General features: G+C 34.9%; 2 long non-coding RNA genes across 2 annotated transcripts; one reads left to right on the top strand and one right to left on the bottom strand.

Moving 5' to 3' along the window:
- Nucleotides 1-2727: 2727 nt before the first annotated feature.
- On the bottom strand, nucleotides 2728-12441 carry LOC126976709 (uncharacterized). The gene is made up of 3 exons (XR_007731965.1): nucleotides 12336-12441; nucleotides 4101-4191; nucleotides 2728-3068 (listed from the first exon to the last, which is right to left on the bottom strand). It is a non-coding gene; the product is annotated as an uncharacterized LOC126976709 (long non-coding RNA).
- A 2843-nt stretch (nucleotides 12442-15284) lies between these two features.
- Nucleotides 15285-24426, top strand: LOC126976707 (uncharacterized). Its single transcript, XR_007731963.1, has 4 exons — nucleotides 15285-15410; nucleotides 17681-17772; nucleotides 20527-20819; nucleotides 23745-24426. It is a non-coding gene; the product is annotated as an uncharacterized LOC126976707 (long non-coding RNA).

Here is a 24426-nt window from a genome sequence, read left to right as displayed (position 1 = left end):
TTATTTAATATATATATATACCTACTTATAATAAATCTTTAGAGATCAAATTTCTGTACAAAGAAAAAAAGTCAGGGGGATGTAAGAAGACCAATAGAAGTTCAATTTTTTTGTATGTAGGGGCTTATCTCGGAAACTATTGGAACGATTTAATTGAAATTTTGCATGATAATACCTTATACCCCCTCTCTCCTTGGTCAACTCTTACGTATAATTACAAAATCTTATATAGGTACATGTATCCCGAAATATTAAGGGTTCCCGTGGGACAGCTTAAAACCTATAGTTATTTATATAGCGTAGAATACAACAAATTACGCACATAATTTGATAAAATTTGGCATGTTGATACCCATATATTACCGGTCAACATCTTAGATACTTTTAATCCCGGAAAATTAAAGAGCTCCTGTGAGCATGTTAAAAACGTATAGTTACTTATATAGCGTAGTACACAACAACTTACGCACCTAATTGAATAAACATTGACATGTTGATACCTTATCTGATACGATGATCTGATGAACGGATTTTCGCTAACAACGCCATCTCGTTGTTTACTGGTGAACTTTTAACATAATTATCAACCATAATAATTATTGAGTAGCTAATTAATTATATCTCATACATGTGAATCATGTATTAAATGACTTAAAGCATTCCAAGTTACAACAACATTTTATTATTTATTATAGAGGTCGCCCAAAGCTTAGGCGCAAAGAGATTTTTAATTTGTCAGAACTTTTCCGATTACCATTTCCTATGATCTTTATGAATCTTTATAAATAAATAAATCTAGTAAGGGTACGAATTTCAATCCAAATCTATGAAGTGAAAACTTTTGTAAGCGTGGTGAGCACATTGTTTTATGCGTATTGAAGAGTTTGAGCTCTCACGTTGGGGTATGTCATGTCACCACCATTTTAGTTACTTCAGCTCTTGCCGACTAAGAGAAAAAGCCAAGTCAGAGCAAAATTTACCAGAGTATTTAAAAATAATTATAATAAAATCAAATATATTGATCTTAATCTTAACAATTACTATATGAATGTATAACAACAAAAAAGTTACCCTAGTCTTTATGAAGTATTCACTTCTTTCAGATAGTTTTAACTACACACCGTTAGACACATCCTCCAAACGTAGAAAATTAAAAAAATCGTACTATGATGGACTCGAATTATGGTGTCAGCTACATAATCAGTAGGTCATTTCCGTTGGTTCCGTCAATTGTTAGATTCTGATAAAACGCATTTTCGTAACTGTTTGCATATCAGAATCATAAACATATTAAAATTAATAACTTTCGAATTAAAAATAAATATCTGAGCATAGGTATTGTTCATAAAGGTCTAAATGGATAATTTTCTAGTATTTCAAACTACTTTTAAGTATATTACGGCCGTTCCCAATATACTGTCTACAGATAGAGATAAATTACTACCTTCTACTGTCAGTAATTAGCTGTCAATAATCTGAAGCTGTCCTAATATACCCGATAAGTCATTCTTATCGCCTTATATTGGGACGCGTGAATTGCATTTTCCATACAATCGTCGTCCCATTGACAGACAGCGTGTACGGATAAGGTGAGTTACCGTCGATAAGTTTATTGGGACAGAAACTTCAACGATTTTTATCTTAAGAGATAGACAGAACATTGGGAACGGCCGTAAGTAGCTTTCATAAGTCAATGATAATAACAAGACAGGGTGTAATTGTTAAGTGTGACCAGGTGCTTATTCTATAACCCCCTTATACCAATAGATAATATCAAAAAACAATAAAGTAATATCGAAAGTTCTAACGTACTTAAGTACGTAAGGTAACCCTTACCAGTAAAATGACATCAATAACTTTTTAAATATTAAATGAGATCTATCCAAAATGTACTAAAATAACCTACAAAATAACGAAATTAAAACCTTTCTACTAATCTCATACTATGTGTATGGGAGTGTTTAAAATGTTTTGATATTTGTAATAGTAACGGAATAATGGCCTGGCCACACTTAATAATTACATCCTGTATAATTTAATTTAACCAACTTCGCCGTATCACCGCTCTTTGAATGTATTAAAAACATATAAATTTACCAAAAATATTACAACCATACCAAGAATCTGAATTGTGCACCTTTAATGTGCCAGAGAATGCCAGTACCTCCGTCATTTAAAAGGTAAACGAAATAGATTTCGTATAAAATAACTTTGATTGTCAAACAGACGGCTAGGCTAGACATCTATATGGCCAATACATTCAAAAAAAATCATTACAAAAACGTAACAAAACAGATTACAATTAATGCTAGGTTATTTACTTACGGACATATCTGCAAACATTCACCATTATCGTCACATCTTGAACAGTCCGCATGACAGGATTTACGTCTACACTCACCATTCACATCTTTCTCGAAATCATCACTACACAGGCAATCATTTGGTGCAATACAAACACCATTGTCGCACTTTTCACATATAGGCTCACAAGTTCCATTGCTACTTCGATACCCTTCACTGCATTCACATATGTTTGGACCAGAGCACTTTTCACAGTGACATTCTGAGCACTGACCGCCAATTTCCTTCCACCCTTCAGGACATTGACATATATTGGGTGCGACGCAATGTCCTTTGCAGCTGTCACAAACAGGAGAACAAATCCCAGCTTCCAACACATATCCAGAATCACATAAACAGGTGTTAGGTGCAATACAGGTTCCATTAGCGCATTTATCGCATTTTGGTTTACAAGTAAAGTTTGTATCTATTTCAAATCCATCATCGCAAGAATAGCAATGAGTTGTATTATATTTAGTATAACCTTGTTTGCATATGCATGTATTGTTGACGCAATCGCTATTCATGCATGGAGGTGTGCATTGTTTGACGCATGTATTGTTTTCGGGGTTGAGGATGAGCGGTAGATCGCATATGCAAGTATCTTTGGCGATACATTTGCCTCCGACGCATCCGTTGCTGCAGAGAGGAGAACAGCTGTCGTTTTTGTTATTATACTGCCAACCATTGCAACAAACTGTTTGTTTTCTTGATACTGTGTACGTCTGAAAAAGACAAAGCTCTTATATACGTTTGTGTGGTAAAGGTTACTTTAACATAAATGATTTTCTTAATGATACCACAGCAGTCTGTGGAACGAAAGCCCTCAGTTTGTTTAATTATAAATTTTACTGTAGGTACGATACTTCATATTATATTGCAACAAAATTAAGAAAAAAAGCCCGCTGAGTTTCTTGCGTCCGTTTTCTAGGTCTGAGAAGTGATTTTAAATCCTATATTGAATTTGAGTAATTAATTATTACGTATTAAGAGATATGGTCTCTCTTAAGCAGTTAATGATAATGTAATAAATTAAAATTAAAAAGCCTCACTCAATTAAATAATTAAAATTAAACTAAATTAAAAAAAACTTATTATTATTTTTAGTAAACTGAACAAAGCCTATAAGAAGAATTAAGAAAAGAGAAAAAGTTTTATGTTAGTAAGTTTTTGTCTATTTCTTGATAATTAATGTTTTAATTAGTAAGTATTAGGTGAAGGCATCCTCCATTTTCTTCTATACTATACGGTCTTTGACCAATATTAGCCAGTCTTTTCCAACGATTATCAGCCCACCTCTTACATGGCCTTCCAACTTTTCTATTGATTATCTGCCCTTTCTATTTCGTTGTTTGTATCGTTCATCTCTTGTCTACATTTAATTATATTTTTTATAATTAAGTGATGAATGATTATTAACATGGCCATAGATTCTGTATGTTCACTTCACTGCTCTATTCAACCCGACAAATCAGTAAATAATAACGTTTCAAAACTGCTTGGAGAGCTTCAATAATATTAAAAAAAATAGCATAAAAGCGTTAAGTTTCACAAAATCACTTCGATATAATATCACTTCCTCTTATTCCACCTTTTGGTCGGTCAAAGATTTGCAAATTTTTTAGGATACTATTCTAACATCTCTTTTCCTTCTTTTTCTCATAAATGTGTTCAAAAACAATAATTGAGAGACAAGTTTTATTGGTAATTTAAATATTAAATAATAATTAATTGTATAGCTGCCAATCATTACGTACCTCAGTTTTGGTCCTTCGAACCACACACTTGATTTTACGTTCAGTACACAAGTGGTTCGCTGTGATATACTTCAATCGTGTTTTGCGGACACTGAAATTAAAAAAAATCTATGTTTATCAAGTCAATGTTTGTTGACTTAAAAGGTCTGTTGCCGTTTTTGAAATTAGGTGAGAAATTTAATTGCCTTGGTCCCGGCTAGTTTTGGTGGACGTGCCCTATATGTATGTATTTTGTGTAAATACATTAAAATAAATAAAATTAAGTTGTAAATATCACAAAATACTTATATTTAATAATTTATGTAATTGTTATATTTGTGTATGTCCTTTATAGTCTAACATCATGTAAATTTGTTTCAGGTATAAGAAAATAAAACTTGTTTCAATCTTTAGCACCTATCACCATTAAAATTAGAAAACAAATACTCTAACCTAAGTAGGAAGAATAGAATATAATAATAATATTGACACACTTTTACACAAATTATCTTGTCTCAAACTAGGCATATCCTGTACTATGGGTGCATACAACGATATATTTATTACGATATACATTGTTAAACTTACATAAATACATATCCAAACATCCGTGACTCCGACACAAACATCTAAATTCAACATATAAATATTTGCACCTGCAGGTATTCGAATCAGCGACCTCTGGCTAAGTGGCCAATGTTATTAATCACTGGGCTATAAGGGTCGTTATATATTCGCGTCATAAAATCAAAAAGCAACTATTACGGAATAACTATCCTATTTCATTTCGTGGAAGGTCCACTGCTCCAGGAGAGTGGGTGGAAGTGATCACTTCCTATCAAGTGACCCGTACGCTCCTTTGTCCTCCTCTGTTTTTAAAATCGAATCACGTTGACGTCTGGCATTCCACAACCGCGCTTTTTGCAAGAAATTTCATGCCTCGTACAGCCACTTTGTGGAATTCATTACCGGCTGCGGTTTTACCGAACAGATACGACTTAAGGACCTTCAAGAATAAAGCATACACACACCTTAAATACCGGCAACGCATTTTTTGACATCTATTGTTGCGGATGTCTATGTGCGGTTGCCTCAGCTCTCCCCATCCCGTGAGCCTCTTGCCCGTTTGCCCTCTCTTATATTAGAAAAAAAGGCTTGTCAAGCTTAAAATAATATCAAAGATCCTTTATTTAGACGTAAAAGTAATATTTCCAAGTCAATCAACAATCTATGACATGGATGCTGTGTTATCATAAAAAAGATCTCATAATATGTGATTTAGACTAACGTAAGAATTATAAGCTAGGTATAGGGTAGATACTTCCCATAAACTTACAATATTTATATAGATATATAGAAACAAAGCGTCCGATAGAGACTTCATCTACATCTTTAATGGAGATTCAGAAAATAGAAAGGGAAAGCGAATATAATAGCTACTGTAACTGATTTTTATTGAAAATTCATCAAAAGTCAGCCACAAATAATATTGAATAGCTAACGCACGCATTGATAAATCCAAATTGGTTTCGCATTTGATGAACAAGTTAGTAGTACGCCCTGCCCATTACAATGCAGTCGCGCTCAGGATTCTTGAAAAACCCATAAATTCTGAGCGGCACTACAATTGCGCCCGTCACCTTGAAACATACGATGTTAAGTCTCATTTGCTCAGCAATTTCACTAGCTCCTTTCAGACCTAAGCAATAATGCTTACACATTATTGCTTCACGGCAGATAAAGGCGTTCTTGTTCTCATAATCTAGCCGGCATCCTGTGTAAACGAGCCTCCCACAGTTAAAGTACGTTAAACTTCTATTGACATTTTTTAAACATATTGCAATGTGTTATAATACATTATTATTTGTTATAGAATATACAATGCGTTGTGCATTTCGTGAATCAATATTAATAAATAGAACCAAACCAACAGGATCCGTTTGTCTAGACGAGAGTTGTTAGAATATTGCGAGTGTCTTTAAGTTGACAGCCAATTTCTCAATCATATAAGCAGACCTATCATCAGAATGTGTCCAACCAAAGAGGATGTAAATATGTACTACGTAATAAGAGGTGCTTAAAAATTTAAATTTAATTTAGTATGAAACTTGTAGTCATATAACGTTAGTTTAAAGTACTAATTACAATATTAATGCGACGAACTATAATCCGGCTAAGTTTGAAAGCGAACACTTGTTTAAAACTTAGTGGATTTCGGCTATGTCCATTTTGTACAAGATTATATCCGTCATCTGTCAATCTATCAATGACTGCACGTTTCATACAATCGAGTGAATCGCTTTTTTCTTAGTTTCGCTAAGCTGTGTCCAAAAACCAACAACGTTAGACCTATTTTCGGCGTCGAATTAAAATTTATCTTCATTAATACAGAGCTATGGGACCTGAAACTTTGTTGTTGAAAATTATGAATTATTGAAGAAAAGGCCGTTCTTTGAGGACCTTTTATCAAAAGTAATTAATGAAAAACATTTAGTTATGTTAAACCACGGAACCAATTTTGATGAAAATGAAATTTAGTACAGAGATACACAAGAGCTTGGGAAAGGACACAGGCTACCTTTTATCGCGAAGAATAGGTTTGGTGGGGTTGAAATAGGGGTGTATATATATATATATATATATATAATTTTATGATAACATTTTTATGATTTGTTCCAACGGGCAGCTTCTTTAATGTAAAAGATGTTTAACATTAATTCATAATTGCGTTAAGTCTTACATCATTTATACGTCTAAATAAACTGTGACAGCTGTGAAAACGTCGAAAAATATTAAGGTTGACAGTTGACCTCTATTTTCAACAATTCGTGCACCCAACACAAAGTGACATACAAATCGAGAGTATAAGACGTAGCTTAAAACACTACACTACAGCTTAAAACCTGGCCTGTTTGTATCGGTTGTCTAGCACTTTGAACTTTGGAAACTAACTGTCTATTTATATAATAAAACTGTCACTAAAATGATATCGACATAAAAGATGATTGAGAAAACCTGTTAATCATAATTAATAAGTGTTTTAAGGAATTTATCTGTTTATATTTGTGTTTGTTCCCGCTTATCTCAGAAATCGTTGAAGTGATTTGTTCAGTACAGTACAATACAATATTGAAGTTAACATAGCGATTAACAATTTAAATACTCGAAATGAGTTTTCCTTAGTGTTAATTCCGCCATTATTTGTCTTAAAGCAATTCGACACGAGGCATCCTCAGGACATGTTGACTCGGCAAACTGTGGCACGAGACAAAGCATTTGGATAATTATGGATTTCCGCAAAGTAAGGCCTACTATAATAAATTTGAAATTAAATACTTTTTATTAGCACGCATCACGCATTTGGGCGCGATTTTGACCCACTATAAAGGGCCAGATTTCGTTCAAACTTCGTAAATTTATCGAGGACCTATGACAATACATTAATTTGATAAAATTATTCCAGTTTTCAATTTGTAAAATAAGATTTTTGTTAATTTATATAATTTTCATCTATCGATCATCGATAAGGCAGGATATGATGTTAATTTTAAATTTCAACCATTATCTTTAGCCTTATTATCTGATATTAGGAAATTTTCGAATACCAAAGAGAATACTTTGTAACTTGTATATAATACTAGCTGACCCAGCAAACGTTGTATTTCTGATATTAAAATTGCGATATAAAAGTAACTGTTGATCGTAGATGGGTGAAAATTTGAAGTTGTATGTATTTTTTAATGCTGACTCATAATCAAATAAAATAAAAAAAGTCAAAAAAATTAAAAAAAAAATTGGCGTTAACCTTTAACATTTAGGAGGATGAAAAATTTCATGAGAATCGGTCAAGCCGTTTCGAAGGAGTTTAACTACAAACACCGCGACATGATAATTTTATATATTAGATTATATCTCTATTAAAATGCAAAGCATGTAAGTAATAGATCATAGATTTTAGATCATATTTTATACGTCTAGATAGACAGCTGCTGTGACAAAGTCATAAAATAGACTTTAGAACTAACCTCTATTTTGAGCAATTCAGGCACACTAACACAAAATGTCACACAAATATTGCTAAACTAATATTCCTGGCTTGTTTTTATCGGCTGTCTAACAAGAGACTCTATTAGACGTATAAATTATCTTAGTTTAAGAGCTTACCTCGACTTAACAACACAAACTCCCGGTAAACCCGACTTCAAACATTTCACACCAAACAACTCGACATACATAACAATTATCACCAACAGGATCAAACGCATCCTCACTGTTATTTTTTTGCATTAAATTATTATGAATTTATTTAAATAAATTTAAACTTACAAGTAACAATATTAAATTTAAATCCCTAATTAGTTCCCTATTGTCACCCACACTACCAAATCGCGGCAAATAAAAGGACGATGTGACATTTATAGCTGCTGTCACTGGTTGCAATGCAGCCCTTATGTGTATTTTATTTAAAATAGACCCTATTACGTCATGTGAAAGACTAAATTACAATACAATGGCTTAGTGAAAGCTTTCGTCCCGACTTTGTTTTGATATTAAATAATACATTTGTCGAATATTTATACAAGTATAAACGATACGAATTAAAATATACCATCAGATGAACGTTATGCACGTCCCGTCATTTTTCTGGTAAAAAAATTAAAACATATTTTCTTTTCTTAATAGTATAATAGAATATAGATTCTACTTTTTTTTATGAAAATAAGAGACGAGACGAGCAGGACGTACAGCTGATTATACAAATGATTTAAGTTTTCTTTAGTGTTAATTCCGCCAATATTTGTTTTTAAAAAACGAGATCTCGTGTCAGATTTTGGCGAGACAACACGTGTTGCCTCGTGTAGAGGCGAAACACGTGTCGAATTGTTTTTTAAAAACAAATATTGGCGGATTTAACACTAAAGAAAACTTAAATCATTTGTATAATTATGGATTTCCGCAAAGTAACGCCTTATTCAATAAATTTTCGTACAGCTGATGCTAAATGATACGCCCTCGCTCAGGATTCTTGAAAAACCCAAAAATTCTGACCGGCACTACAATTGCGCTCGTCACCTTGAGACATAATATTATGGTAAGTCTCATTTGCCCAGTAATTTAATATTTAAATAGCTTTAATTTAACAGTACAGCCACTTCATTTTTAATTATTTATATACATACATTCTTTAGTCATCGAAGTTGGGCGGTGTCATGGAATGCTTTAAAGTCAAGAATAGGGTCCACTGCCCGTAGGATGGCAAAGGGCACGGTAGGGGAGGGGGGATACGCATATCACAAGCAGCGTACAGTAACTACTCATTGCTGGATCAACGTATATGACTGTTTAATTCGTCATTTATTTCAGTCACATCTCAAGGTTCATATATACCCTTGCCAATACTGTATTACTTTCAACACACTGCGCATTAAAAATAAAAGATGTTAAAACAATATGATTGTTCGGAAGGATGCGCATGCGAATATTTTAGTATTCAAACGAATCCTAATGAAGGAAGTTTGACTCCGCACGCGTGTGACACATAAAATTTGAATATATAGGTACCTAATTGTTTCTTAACACATACATTCATCAATACTACAATGAAACTGTAATTTTCTGCTTGTTTTGCAGAATGAAGAATGTACCTACAGCATACAATACCAGATTAAAATAGTTTTGAAAATCCAAAAGTGCAAGCCCAATATTTAAAAAATACAAAATGAATATAAATGTCTTTGCAGTATGCCCCTTTTCCGCTAGATGGCGGTAAATCCAAAATTACTATTATTGCTATCGTGATGTAGTGGCCGTGGAGGGGATAAATAACCATATAATTAATAAATTTTGCTAAAAAATTTTGGGATATGAAAAATACGCGTTGGCTGATTTCCAGACCTACCAGATATGACAGAAAATTTCATTAAAATCAGTTCACCCGTTTCGGAGGTGTTTGGTAATAAACACCGCGACTGCGTGCTAGAAGGAAAAAAAAGTATTTTGTAAGAGAGAGATGAAAAGTAATGTTTTGTTTGGTGACAATTTTGACGATAGAGTTTAAAAAAAATATATCAACTTTTATTGATTTTTCTATCTAATATTAATAAGTATAATTTCATATCTCCAGTAATTAAAAATTCACTCACACACTCACACGTTAGCTAGCCCTGGAATACTTTTTTGTATATTTATATATCTCAAGTGATAAAAAAGACAAGAAAAAAGAAGATAAACATAACAACCGTAGAAACATAGGACACATCATCAACAATCTCAACCACAAAAGAAACTTGATATAGTTGTGGAAAAAGTTTGATAATAGCGGTTGTTGAAAACTTAACGTAAAACAATACCTACTCGTAGTTTTATGTTCTCTAGTTACAAAATGGAATTATTTTTAGTAAAACAGCCTTGATGTTCAATAATAATCTCAACTTTCTTAATGGTGAAGTATCACTAGGCAGAGTGCCTTGAAATTAGATTAATAATTTCTAAAATTTTGATATTGCATCTTAATTTAATGGCAGCCATTTTGTAATACAACAGCTTGTTTTCAATAAATTAATTGTTCATTCGGGAGAAAACTCAGATGTCTGAATATTGCAGTTTATGAGATACTTCGATGACCCCAGACAATCACCCAAAGACAACACAGACTGAAGTTTTAGAAATTGGATTCACTTTCGCTACTCTTGGACATGTCACTGTTTTTATTTATGATTCATTAAAAAGGCTATCCAACTAAATATTGATTTATTTATTTATTTATTTACAAGTAGGTACAATAACAGATAACAAGATAAAACTATCATCTAATAACAATTACAGCATATTTTTATGATCCTGAGATCCAATTAAGATTGTACACATCATTCACCAAATACAGTAAAAAATTATAAGTGGACACAACAGAAATTACATTATGACGAAATTTAAGTTAAACATTAAATTATTTTACGTAAACTTGCAGGTTCTATAAAGATTATTTTTAAACAAGTTTATATTTGTAAAGAATATATCAAAATCAGCACACACTTCATTAAATTCTCTGCAAATTCTCATAATCAGGTTGTTATGCGATACATTATTATTTGAAGAATTGATCGAAAATAGACATGGAATACGCACAGATCGTGTTGGCACTTTAAAGTTTATCAAACTTAATAGAGGACTATCCATAACACCATTCGCAATGTTATGTAAGACGCACATATCAGATACCCATCTTCACTTATCAAGACTATGCAAGTTGAATTTACGTAAGCGCTCAGAGTATTCGGGAATTTTACGTCTAACATCCAACCTGCTACAGAGAACTCTTACAAACAGCCGCTGAATTGACTCTATTCTATCACGGTGAACATTATAAATTGGAGACCAAATCACTGAGCGCCAAATACTTGGCGTCGATATATCGAGCGACGTTCAGTTCCGTGGTCACTTGGAAGAGAAGGCCAAACTGGCCTCTAAAAAGCTTGGTGTACTACTGTGCTGTAAAGCGAGACAGTACTTCACTAAATGCCACCGCCTGCAACTTTATAAGGCGCAAATTCGGCCTCACATGGAGTACTGGTCTCACCTCTGGGCGGGTGCTCCCCAGTACCAGCTTCTTCCATTTGACCGCATACAACGAAGAGCGGCTCGAATCATCGACGATCAAGTCATCTCCGATCGGTTTGATTCTCTAGCACTGCGTAGAGATGTGGGTTCTCTCTGCATCTTCTACCGCATTTATCACGGGGAGTGCTCAGAGAAGCTGTTCGGGTTGATTCCAGCGGCCGAATTCCACCAACGGACATTACGTGCAAAGTACCATCCGCATCACGTAGACGTCTGGCATTCCACAACCGCGCGTTTTCTTCGAAATTTCTTGCCTCGCACAGCCACTTTGTGGAATCAACTTCATCAACAACCGGCAGCGGTCTTCCCGAACAGATACGACTTAGGGACCTTCAAGAAAAAAGCATACTCCCACCTTAAAGGCCGGCAACGCATTTCTTGACATACCTGTTGTTGCGGATGTCCATGGGCGGTTGCCTCACCTCTTCCCATCCCGTGAGCCTCTTGCCCGTTTGCCCCCTCTCATATAAAAAAAAAACTGAGCAATACTCCAGAATACTTCTCACTAAACCATTGTATAATAGTATCCGCACCGTATATAATATAAAATTAATATAATAACAATATTTAAGCTCCTTAATACTAAAAATAATTAGTTAAAAAATATATTAAAAAATATCAAATTTCAAGGATACCTACGTTTAGCTGAACTCCTGGAAGTATTAGCTAGTCATAACAGGTTAAAAAAGAGCTATGCAGCTCTATCTGGCACTATGGTTGATTTACATCATAAACAAATAATCTAAAAATATTTATACCTAAAAACAAAAAAAAAATATAAGTTGCATGCGCTGCACGTGAAGGACCGGATGTCATAACTTAATCGCTGAGCCCAAAAGGTCCGGACGTTTCAAGTCGGCGACAGACACAGACAGACAAACAAACCCTTATTATTATAACAGAAAGTGAACCCATCAATCCGAGATCAATGACACACATTATACTACGGATACGGTATGATGTGTTACATCCAGACCTATGTACATGCAGACGGATTCTGTGACGAAATTATAGTCATGTAGTCAAAATTGTGTAGAAGATACATTCAATGAGTTTTATTTTAACTTCCGACGCTCTGTACTTCTTTATCAAATTTCAAATTCACTTCAAAAAATATACTCTTAAATTTTTCTTAAAGCGGCCAAAAACGGTGTTACAATAATAATGTCCCCCTTATTCATAATAGTCTGCTAACTTAAAGCATTGCAAATTCGCACTCTGTCTTCTTCTATTGACCTAAGTCAGAATGAGAAAAAACACTCCTTAGCGGCTGTTTAAACTTAGCGGACCATTATGAATAAGGGGGTTTGACTGTAATGTGATTGTACTAAATTTACGTTTAGTTTTTTATAATATTATTTTGAGCCTATGAATTAATACGCTCCATCTAAATATGAGTATATCCATGTCACTATTTTGTGATAAACAGTAAAGTATTTTCGCCTCTATAGCTTTTGTCATTAAGATAATAATTGTCTTGTTCATATAATATATACAGTGCGCAATTGTACGCAACATTGTTTTATTCCTCTGAATTTTTTACGATAATAGAATAATGAAGCTGTTATGATTATTTTTAGATTTTCAACGAATATTCCAAACTATATTCAGTATAAAGATTCATTCATTAATGACATGGAGCGATTGTGAATAACATTCTTAATTATATAACCACATAATGGGAATGTAGCGAACACCCTCAGGCTATTTAATTATATATGTTTTTTTTTTTCATTATTAAATTGTAAAGTAATCCATATTTTTATAAAGAATAAACCCGCCCATTTTCTTGCGCCCGTTATTCTCTGGTCTGATGCATACTTACCCCCTTATTCATAATAGTCTGCTATCTTAAAGCATTGCTAATTCTCACTCTGTCTTCTTCTATTGACCTAAGTCAGAATGAGAAAAAACACTCCGTAGCGGCTGTTTAAAGTTAGCGGACCATTATGAATAAGGAGGTTAGACTTTCAACATATAAATCCTAATTTGAATGAAAATATTAGAATTTGCATTGAGATTTCTTGTTAGAGGTTATTGGGTCCCACTTTTTGATATGTTTTTTTTTTATGGAATAGGAGGACAAACGAGCGTACGGGTCACCTGGTGTTAAGTGATCACCGCCGCCCACATTCTCTTGCAACACCAGAGGAATCACAAGAGCGTTGCCGGCCTTTTAATACGTATCGGCTTTGTGGTATGGGTTTTTCTCTAAAATATATGGGCAAAGGATGGCTGGTCCAAGCTCTAACTAATGAACGGGCGGTACGTGGTGGCGGGATCACTACTTCTTGTTGTTGAATTTAATGTTATCTTTAGAGTTTTATACTTAAAAGTAGGGGAACCTGCAGTACCCATAAGTAGACCATAAGTCTGCTTTAAAAAATTCCCGCGATGTTAAATTCTATTCTCTAGTGTATTCTGTACGACACTACTGAGTATTCAATTTGAAAGTAGTCACTTACCGCCATTAAGTCGGTGTTTGGTGTTATCGACGTTAAAATGTTTTTGGGGAAAAATGTAAGTATTTATAATATGCTTTGGAAGTCTGATAGTTTTAAAATTATTATAATACTAACGGCCGTTCCCAATATTAAGTCTATCTCTTACTTGAGATAAAAACCGTTACTATCGTTGACTTTTCTGTCCCAATAAACTTATCGACGGTAACTCACCTAATACGTACACGCTGTCTGTCAAAGGGACGACGTATAGCTTACCAGCGATAGAAGTTTGTATGGAAATTGCAATTCACGAGTCCCAATATAAGGCGATAAGAATGACTTATCGGGTATATTGGGACAGCTACAGATTATTGACAGCTAATTACTGACAGTAGAAGGTAGTACTTTATCTGTATCTGTAGATAGTATATTGGGAACGGCCGTTGGTCACTGAACTGGCATATAAAGCTATGGGTTCTATTCTTTAACTAGTATTAAAAGATACGAGATAAGTAACCCCAAAATATTTGAAATCCACCCTTTGTAATATAATATTCCTAATAAAATATAAAAGCTATGTCTCATTAGGCAAAAGAAACTATGAATGTCATTTTGATTTTGTTCAGAATTTATGAGTTTTAGTATTATTTATTTAAATATTATGTTATCTAAACGAATAAAACGGTTTAAGTTAAGAATACTTATATTTTCCATAAATTACCCCCAATTCCTAGGTACACTATAGTACTGGCCTAAGTACATAGGGTATATTGGCCATAAATCCCTTTTTTCGTTCTAATTATTAAAACACTTGTAAGTTTGATATGTACATTTTTGATATTTTGGTAGTCAATACTCAAATAATAATTGACCTTTCAAAATATGCAAAAATCGTTTGAGTACATTTTGTCAATTAAAAAAAAATAGATATCTAAATAACTGTCTTAGGTACAATTTTTTATTAGTTATTATTTTAACACTACTGTTATTAGACGAAGAAGATCAAAAGCTTCATTCCATTCATTTGAGATTGTATCATCATATTATTACGTACAAACACAAGTTTGGCAAGGAAACAAAACACTGTACTTAATGGAATAATGAGTTAAAAATAACTATGAATAAACTCTATACAAGGAAAACTTACCAAACTAAACCAGTGTGCTCCAAGCTTGTAGAACGTTTGTGCCTTCAATGGAGTTGTTGATTCCCTGACAAAATATATTCCAATATGCCTCACAACGTGTTGGAAATTGTATTTTTACTCACAGTAAGTGTTTATTTACTATTTATTTATACAACTATTTATTTATACAAATAAGCACCTGTGGCTAAAATAGGTCTCCTAATCTCTGTATTCTTTGTGTCACGTTTGGGAAATTGTTTTCTTTACGAAAACAAGCAGTATTTTCTGTCTCCTATTTCGCTTCCAACCCAGCTGCTTAAACAAGTTCAATTTTTATTGATTCATTAGTGTACTTAGCATTTAAAAGAAGGTATATTTATGGTGATTTCGTGATTCCTGTTAAAGTCAAAACAATAATTCTTGATGATTAAGTAATCCACCAAACCAGTGTGTGTTGCCAGTGATGACTTACGGTATGCAGACGTAATTATTGATAATCGACTTTGCAATTGTACATTTGTTTTTTGTCATGACACTGTACTTGTCACTTGGACCTCCATAACTCTAGTCTCTATTCAAATTTCAATTTAAAATACCACTCACTTCGACGGTAGTGACACCATCTAAGGCCTTCAGGGAATACAACAGCTTTGTCACATGAGAACGTGTGCATCTAAGTACTTGTGTACAATTTTAAAAATAATGAATTTTAGTGTGGAAACTGAGATTATCAGGCGAGCATTATAAGATTTTCCAAACTTATTTCTAGCTAGACTAGATAGATTTCAATGGACGAATGCTTTTGATGAGACTAAAAGATTATTGAGTATTTGATGGATCATCACCATCATAAGTCGGAAGACGTCCACTGTTGGACAAATCCTCACCCAAAGATCGCCATGACGATCGGTCCTGCGCTACCCTCAGCCAACCTACTCAGGTGATCTTGGCCAGATCGTCAGTCCATCTTGTACCTGCACACTACGTCTTCCGGTACGTGGTCAAGAACGGAAATAGTGTGCAGAAATTACATAAAACTTCTTCCAGGAAATACGTGTTTTTAAATTTTTCTTACATGTTTGTGAAGCGAATGTTTACCATATAAAATCTCCATTACATGCGCGAGGTTTCAAGCCAAAGTCAGTTAAAATTTGTGCAAAAAAGCAAGATATACAGAGTAGGGATGGATACTTACGTCTTATACTGAATTTTTTTCATGAATTTATTTTATTTTCTGCTTCGACAGCAACCACATATTGGTTTAATAACCAGGTAGATATAACCGATGCTTAAGATACATAGATATTATGCAGAAGATACCTATTACTTAATATTTTTTAAGAAAGATGCGATAAAACGCCATAATCTTGTACGAGCGTTTGTATGTATTATATAACGGGTTGATAGGGTGGACTAGCGGCTGTAGCAATTAATTAAAACGTAAATAATACTTGATGAAAACATTGTGTTAACTTGTATATGAGAAAATATAATACATAAGGGTAAAATTTTTACAAATGAAACGTAATAGAGCCTCACGAAAATTTGAGACGTTTTTGTTCAAGAAGAGAAGGAGGTTTTCGTTCAAGGGAGAGAGCGATTGACACCGATTGAGAAAGAGTATTTCTTACTGTCGGGCTTCCCTGCTAGCTTTGTATCGTGCAGGTCTAGCGCGTGGCCGCTAGTAAGTAGAACACCTTCCCTACTAGCCTTTTATCGTTCAGGTTTTTTTTTAATCCAAAATGGCCACCGCGCAAACAATATGGATATCGAGCTTATTGCTTTTGATGTGTAGAGAACGACACCGCACATCAAAAGCAATAAAAATAACATAATGCAAATTCAAATGAAGTGCATCATAGACAAGTATACGTGGACAGCATCACAACCTTCCAACACCTTCTCCTGATGTTGCCGAGACAAGTTTCTGTAGATGAGAGACTTGTAGACGGATTCTGTGGTTGTTTCACCTTAATTATAATTCTATATTCCTAACCTACAACTTAACCTACAACTCCTTTGCACAGGTTGCCGGCTAGATTATGGGTACCACAACAGCGCCTAAGTATTTCTGCCGTAAAACAGTAATATTTAAGCATTATTGTGTTTCAGTCAGAAGGGCGCCGTAGCTAGTGAAATTACTGGCCAAATGAAACTTGACATCTTATGTCTCAAGGTGACGAGCAAACTTATATTTAGTGCTTAGTTATACTCAGAATTTTTGGGGTTTTTCAAGAATCCTGAGCGGCACTGCATTGTAATGGGTAGGGCGCAACAATTACCATCAGCTGAACGTCCTGCTTGTCTCTTCCCTTATTGTCATAAAAAAAATATTATTAAAATTTCAGTATATTTTTATAATGCTGTTTTATTATAATAATGAAAAGTACTATTATAGTTATTGTTATTTTCAGGTATTGCTCTGTCTGCACTCAATAAAAGCTCAAGAATGTGTGGAATTGACAATACTAATTGATGAAGTGTGCAGTAACAAAATGACAAACGTGTAAGAATAGTTTATATTTTTTTCATATTTTTTTTTTCCTAGGTCTCTGAAGATAGAGTCTGTTAATTTTAATAAATGAATCTGTAATATGGTTCGGATGAGTAGATTTCATCCAATATATACGACCTGTATAGCCGAGTGGTTAGCGATCCTACCTACTAATCTAGAGGTCCCGGGTTCAAATCCCGGTAGGTGCAAGCATTTATATGATGAATATGGATATTTGTTTCCGAGTCATGGATGTTTAAATGCATTTATGTATGTTTAAGTAAGTATATTGTATTAAATATATCATTTTCTTGTAACCCATAACACAGGCTATATATGCTTAACTTGGGGCAAGATAATTTGTGTAAAAAGTGTGTCAATATTATAATATATACTTAGTTATAGTTTATAAAATTCACATGTGAAAATAAAATACATTTTAAAAATATAAAAAATATATTTTAAGCGCTAACAATATCTGAAGTATTTCTATTATCAAAGTTTAAGTTCTTCAAACAATCAATATGTGCTGCGGACCGTGTGGACCTTGCGAAGAATGCTGTGGTGGCTGCTGCTGTCCAAACGTCACCATCTACACTGCTACGTGCTGCACCAAGATCTGTTAATTTCCACCAACCGAGTATCTCTCGAACATCATGGCTGATGACTTTACTCGGTCCAATTCCTAGTCTTTGTGATTGTTTTGTCTATAAAAGATAAAAGATAAATATATGGTGATATGGCGGCGGTGATTCCAAGACGCAATACACTTCTTTCTTAAGTCTGGGAACCAAGCCAACGGCCTTGAGAAATCCAGCGAAGCTAGGTTACCTCTCCGGAATAAGAAACATTTTTAATTTATTACAAACATAATACAATTTTCTTTACAAAACTATGTCATTTTAAATAGTATTGGTGTACAATTAATAAATATTCGTAGGCTTTTTATCTAGATTGAATAATTGGCACGGCTCTAACTGTAAAAATTTTACTTTGGTGATTTTTTTTCGCACTGTCTATAAAAAATAAAATTGTAATGAAAAAATTCATTTTATTTTCATATTCTGTAAATATATAATATTTCTTTAATATAAGCTTTATAAAAACCGTCCAGAAATGGTTACAATTATGCGCTATTTTGGCTATATCTTGGGACATCAGTCTTAAAGGTTGAATACGCTCTTCACTATGTAGAAACGGTCGCTCCACTTACTTTTGTATTAAAACACAAAAACATATCACTACATTTAAATACTACTACCATTACCTTTATGTATACTTTATTATCGAAACTTCTTCTCGGATGTACATACTTGCCGTTTTGGCACAATAATGTTCAACAGTGACATTAGCTTTAGCAGGATGCCGGCTAGAGTATGGATACCACACCATTTGGGCGTAGTTAAAGTTGCCGCACTTTACGACTACGCCTGCGGTATCTAATTGGAGCTCAGTGGAGACTAATCCATAATTGATGGTTTTTGCCATTGTAAATTTAGTACCCCGCGCCGGCTCGTTGTATGAATTGTCATAGGTAATGAAATGTCATTAACTGAATTATTTGTATTGCGAATATATAGGTATTTCTAAGTCAAAAAATATAGGTTTCGGATAAATAATCACCAAAATATCATACTAAAACCTACATGTTGCATCTTATGGTGTAAGTATTATTTCGATCGGTTCAGTAGTTTTCGCAGTATAACCGAAGTAAAAAACCCGCTTTCCATTAATTATTAGTATATAATATGTACCAAAGTAAATAATACGCCGACATAGCCCGGCTGATTGAAGAAAAACTGAAGTGGGAAAGGCAGCTAGCTCGAAGTACAGTTGGCCGTTGGGATAGAAAAATCCTCGTATGGCCACCACGTCCTGGAAGACTACGTCTTTAGTTATTAGGGCCTGATGGAACGATGATATGGTCAAGGGTTAATGATGTCAGCGTAGGACTGATCGTCAGTAACATTAAGAATTTTGTAAGATGCCTCTGTCCAGCTGTTGACGCCTTGCATCTGAAGTGATGTTATTGAAGTGTTAAAACAGAGTGCCAGGTACTGGCAAAAATGGACATGTGATTACTTGGTGGAGAGAAGATAGGTGCCTGGACGATGTTTAAAGAAAGGCGTCTTTTATTCAAGATAAAATTTCATTTAAATATCAATTCATATGTAGTTTACAAAAAAACCTATTAAAATTTTAACCTTTGCAAAATGTGTGGATGAACCCATATCTTTAGAGATGAAGCGTACTACGCTTTTAACCTTACTAGGGTTAACGCTTAGCCAACCGTCTGATACTTACATCCATAAATCTAGACATATTGTTTAACTCTCTGGTTGTGGCTCCATCTACAGGATCTACTTTGATAGCCTGCTCAACTTCAATAATCGGCGCATTTTTCTGCCGTAGAGAATCATTGAACAAGTATTATTTTGTTTTGGTATGAAAGGCGCCGTAGAGCTAGACGAGAACTAACTAGAACGAGCTCGACTGCAATGCCGCTCAGAATCATGAGATTCAACAATAATCCAGAGTGGCACTCACTTTAAACTATTCATCTGTCTTAACAACTACGAGGTGAACGTTTCTTAACTTTTTCTAATAAAAACAGACTTTAGATGACTCTCTTTGAAATCTAAACAATTTGTTACATTTAGGGATTTTCTTCGCAACTGTTCACTATTCAACCGGGTTAGATTCTCACAATACAGGCAGAGAAATTAAAAATAATTAACTCTATTATAACCTTTTTATTACTTCCAGAAGGACTATTCTACCAAACTACTTGAAGTCAGAAGACCGTTGCAAAGCAATAAATGTAACTATTGAACTTGAAAACGAAAATAAAACTACTATCATCAATTTAAAGTATGATATACCTGCATCAGCCTTAAATGCGAATCATACCTCTGTGATATACACCGCAAGCCCTGCTGCAAGGATGGGCGTAACAGCAGTAATTGCAATAAGTGCCGTGGCTGGAGTTGCTGGTGTTGGCGTCGCTTCTTACTTTGGCTACCAGATGCTGCAGACATTCCTACAATCAGGAACTTACAGTGAGTAAAAAGACGTAAACAGTCACCTAGTATATCAAATTATTTTTACCACCGCTTTATGAAGCGAAAATGAAAGAATTCTGTTCTAGTATTATTCGGACTCGGTATTCTATTTTATTTTACCAGACAGCATATTAGGACATACTAAGCACAATTTTACTGAAAATATTCTAAAGCTTCTAAAAGTTAAAGTTAAAAGTGAAACAAAAACGTATTTCTGAATGCTTTTATAATGTGTTGTAATTAAATGATACGGATTAATATCGTAGAGTATTTGTGTAAACAGCTTTTATCTACACCCATGCTTTAAATACTCTATTAAAGATTCTGAAACAGTTAGCTTATTGCCAACATTAAAACACCCAATGCCCTAATAACCATTACATCATCCAAACGGTTGATGTAATGTTGTACTGAATTTCATAACAACCCTCTTTTGTTTTTTTTCGATCCCTTCATGCGCTAAGAGTTTCAACAGACAATCACATTCTTATTGCTCGATGCGTGGTATCTGTATGAATTTAATAAAAAATAACATTTTCGTTTACGCGCGTTCCAAAAGACATATATTCAATGATGTCTCCGTGATAAACTCAGTGAAAACTGGGAGTGATCACCGCATAGTAAGAGGCCCATTGAATATCAATCCAAAACTGGAGCGGTCTCGTCTGGTGAAGTCTACGCTCCGACCCGCACCCATCCAGATCCAATACCCCGAAAACTTTCAACTCGAATTGCAAAACCGCTTCGAATGCCTCGGTGACTGCGTAGACGTGGACGAGTTTAATAACAGGTTTGTGGCAACTATTCAAACGGCTGGGTCTAAGTTCTTCAAGGCCAGCCGTTCAAAAAGAACCGGAAAAATCTCAGACTATACCCTCAAACTGATGGATGTAAGACGCCAAATGACCCTTCAGTCCCCGGACGATGCTTCCCAGTATAGGCAGCTAAATAGACAGATCTCCAAGTCATAGACTCGCGATTTACGCCACCACAATACAGATTATGTGAAGGCGGCCATAGAGCGTAACAAAGGCTCAAAAGTCGCACGAGATTTGTCTATCGGGCAGAGCCAACTGACAAGCTGAGGACCGGTGACGGCAGGGTCGTTTCGTCTAAACCCGCACTTTTGAGGGAAGTCGAGAAGTTCTACGGACAGTTATACAAGACCACATCTGAGCCATGTATATAAATGGTTTTCTAGGGTAATCACGAATCGTATTGTGCGCAGGCTCGACGACTTCCAGCCTCCCGAACAAGCCGGATTCCGAAAAGGCTTTAGCACCATAGACCACATACATACGCTGCGGCAGGTCATACAGAAGACAGAGGAATATAACCAGCCACTATGCTTGGCGTTCGTGGACTATGAGAAAGCCTTTGATTCAATCGAGGCCTGGGCGGTGATTTAGTCTCTACAGAGGTGCCACATTGATTACCGATATATCGAAGCGTTGAAGTGTTTGTATAGAAACGCCACCATGTCGGTCTGTCTCTGGGATCAGCTCTCGAAGCTTATCCGACTGCAGAGGGGAGTCAGACAAGAGAAGACAAGCCATATGCTCGATGGCCTCAATACAGCTTCCCTTGGAGTAGGTCTCAAATTGAACATGGACAAGTCGAATATCAAGTCAAATGTCCATGTCACACCTACTGCCATAACAATTGGGAACTGTACTCTCGAAATTGTCGACGAGTACGTCTACCTCGGACAAACAATCCAGTAAGGCAGGTCCAATTTCGAGAAGGAGGTCACTCGTCGAATCCAACTCGGATGGGTAGCGTTCGGGAAGCTCCGTAAAATCTTCTCGTCCCAAATACCGCATTTTCTGAAGACGAAGGATTTCAACCAGTATGTGTTGCCAGTGATGACTTTCGGTACGCAGACGTGATCGCTAACTATGGGCCTTATGAGATAGCTCATGGTCGCTCAGAGGGCAATGGAGAGAGCTATGATCGGAGTTTCCCTGCGAGATCGAATCAGAAATGAGGAGATCCGTAGGAGAACCAAAGTAACCGACATAGTCCAAACGAATCTGAAGTGTCAGTGGGCAGGGCACATAGTTCGACGGACAGATGGCCGTTGGGACAGTAAAGTCCTCGAATGGCGACCACGTACCGGAAGAAGCAGTGTTGATAGGCACCCCATAAGATGGGCCGACGATCTGGTCAAGATCGCCGGAATACGTTGGATGAGGGCAGCGCAGGACCGATCGTCGTGGAAATCTTTGTGGGAGGCCTTTGTCCAGCAGTGTACGTCTTCCAGCTGATGATGACTAGGACTGGCTGTTTTAATGTTAGCAGTAAGCTAACTGTTTCAGAATCTTTTATAGAGGATTCATATTATGGGTGTAGATAAAGTCTTGTATGCAACTGTTGATAATCAGGTATTAAAACACTCATGTGATACCATTATCAATCCACATTCGTGTTTTAATACCCCTTATTACACAATAGTAGCAGAAATAACTATTCCATCAACGCTTTATAATTGACAATTATTTATAGTATTAAAATGGATATAGTATGTTAGCCTTAAGAGATAGACAGGCCATTGCGGACTTTTCTGTAGACCTATATTTATTTATTTACGTATATAAGTATATAAGATACACAATTCCAACATACATATTTTTTTATATCTCAAAGGGTTTATTTAAACAGCGTTTTCGTTGAAAGCAACCAAGCGGGTGATTTTTTTCCGACACCACCAACAAATATCGGTAATGTATATAAATGTGTATCCAAAAAGCCAACAAATTATATACTCAAACCTCCCTCGAAAACCACGCTATCCATTGGTGAAGTCAAATCGGTGCAGTAGTTTTTGAGTTTATCGCGAACAAACAGAAAGACAGGTACATTTTGAAGCTTTATATACTTAATATACAAAGATATTATTTAATATATTCCTTTTTTTTTCAGGGATGTAGCAGAACGCAAATGCCAGCTGATAATTTATTGTGATTGAAATAGACGTTTCAATTTTTAAATTTTATTTTATATATAATATAATAAGAATTGTAAATGTAATTGTAAGTATAGCATTTTGTTTGTAAAATACTCAACTGATCTTGGCAGGATTTGTACATATTATCAGCGGTACAGAAACGGATGTATGAAAAAACTTTATCATGAAAATCAAAATTATTTCCGAGTGACAAAAATTATTCTATATTTTTTAAATCACATTAAGGGACGAAACAGGACGTTCAGTTAATGGTAATTGAGTGTCCATTACAATGCAGTATTCTTGAATAACCCAAAAATTCTTAGTGGCACTACAATTGCGGTAGTCACCTCGAGACAAAATATATTAAGTCTCGTTTGCCCAGTAATTTCACAATCTACGACACCCTTCAGACCGAAACACAAAATTGGCTCACATAATATTTACTCAGGATTTAAACATGTTTGGGAAATTTAATTAAACATTTCTTAGTTACTAATTACAACGCCATCTAGCGGTGCAAGTACATTATTAAATAGGTTAAATATATCATGTACTTCTCTTTATTTTTGGTTTCCAATTGATACAGTATTAGCTATTATCAAGCTGTATTTATTATAATTACTTGATAAATTAAAAATATAACTTTTACAGTTA

Source organism: Leptidea sinapis, chromosome 42, assembly GCF_905404315.1.
Source record: "Leptidea sinapis chromosome 42, ilLepSina1.1, whole genome shotgun sequence".
Lineage (NCBI taxonomy): Eukaryota > Metazoa > Arthropoda > Insecta > Lepidoptera > Pieridae > Leptidea > Leptidea sinapis.
Note: the sequence above shows the minus strand (reverse complement) of the source record. Positions and strands in the feature narration are given on the sequence as shown.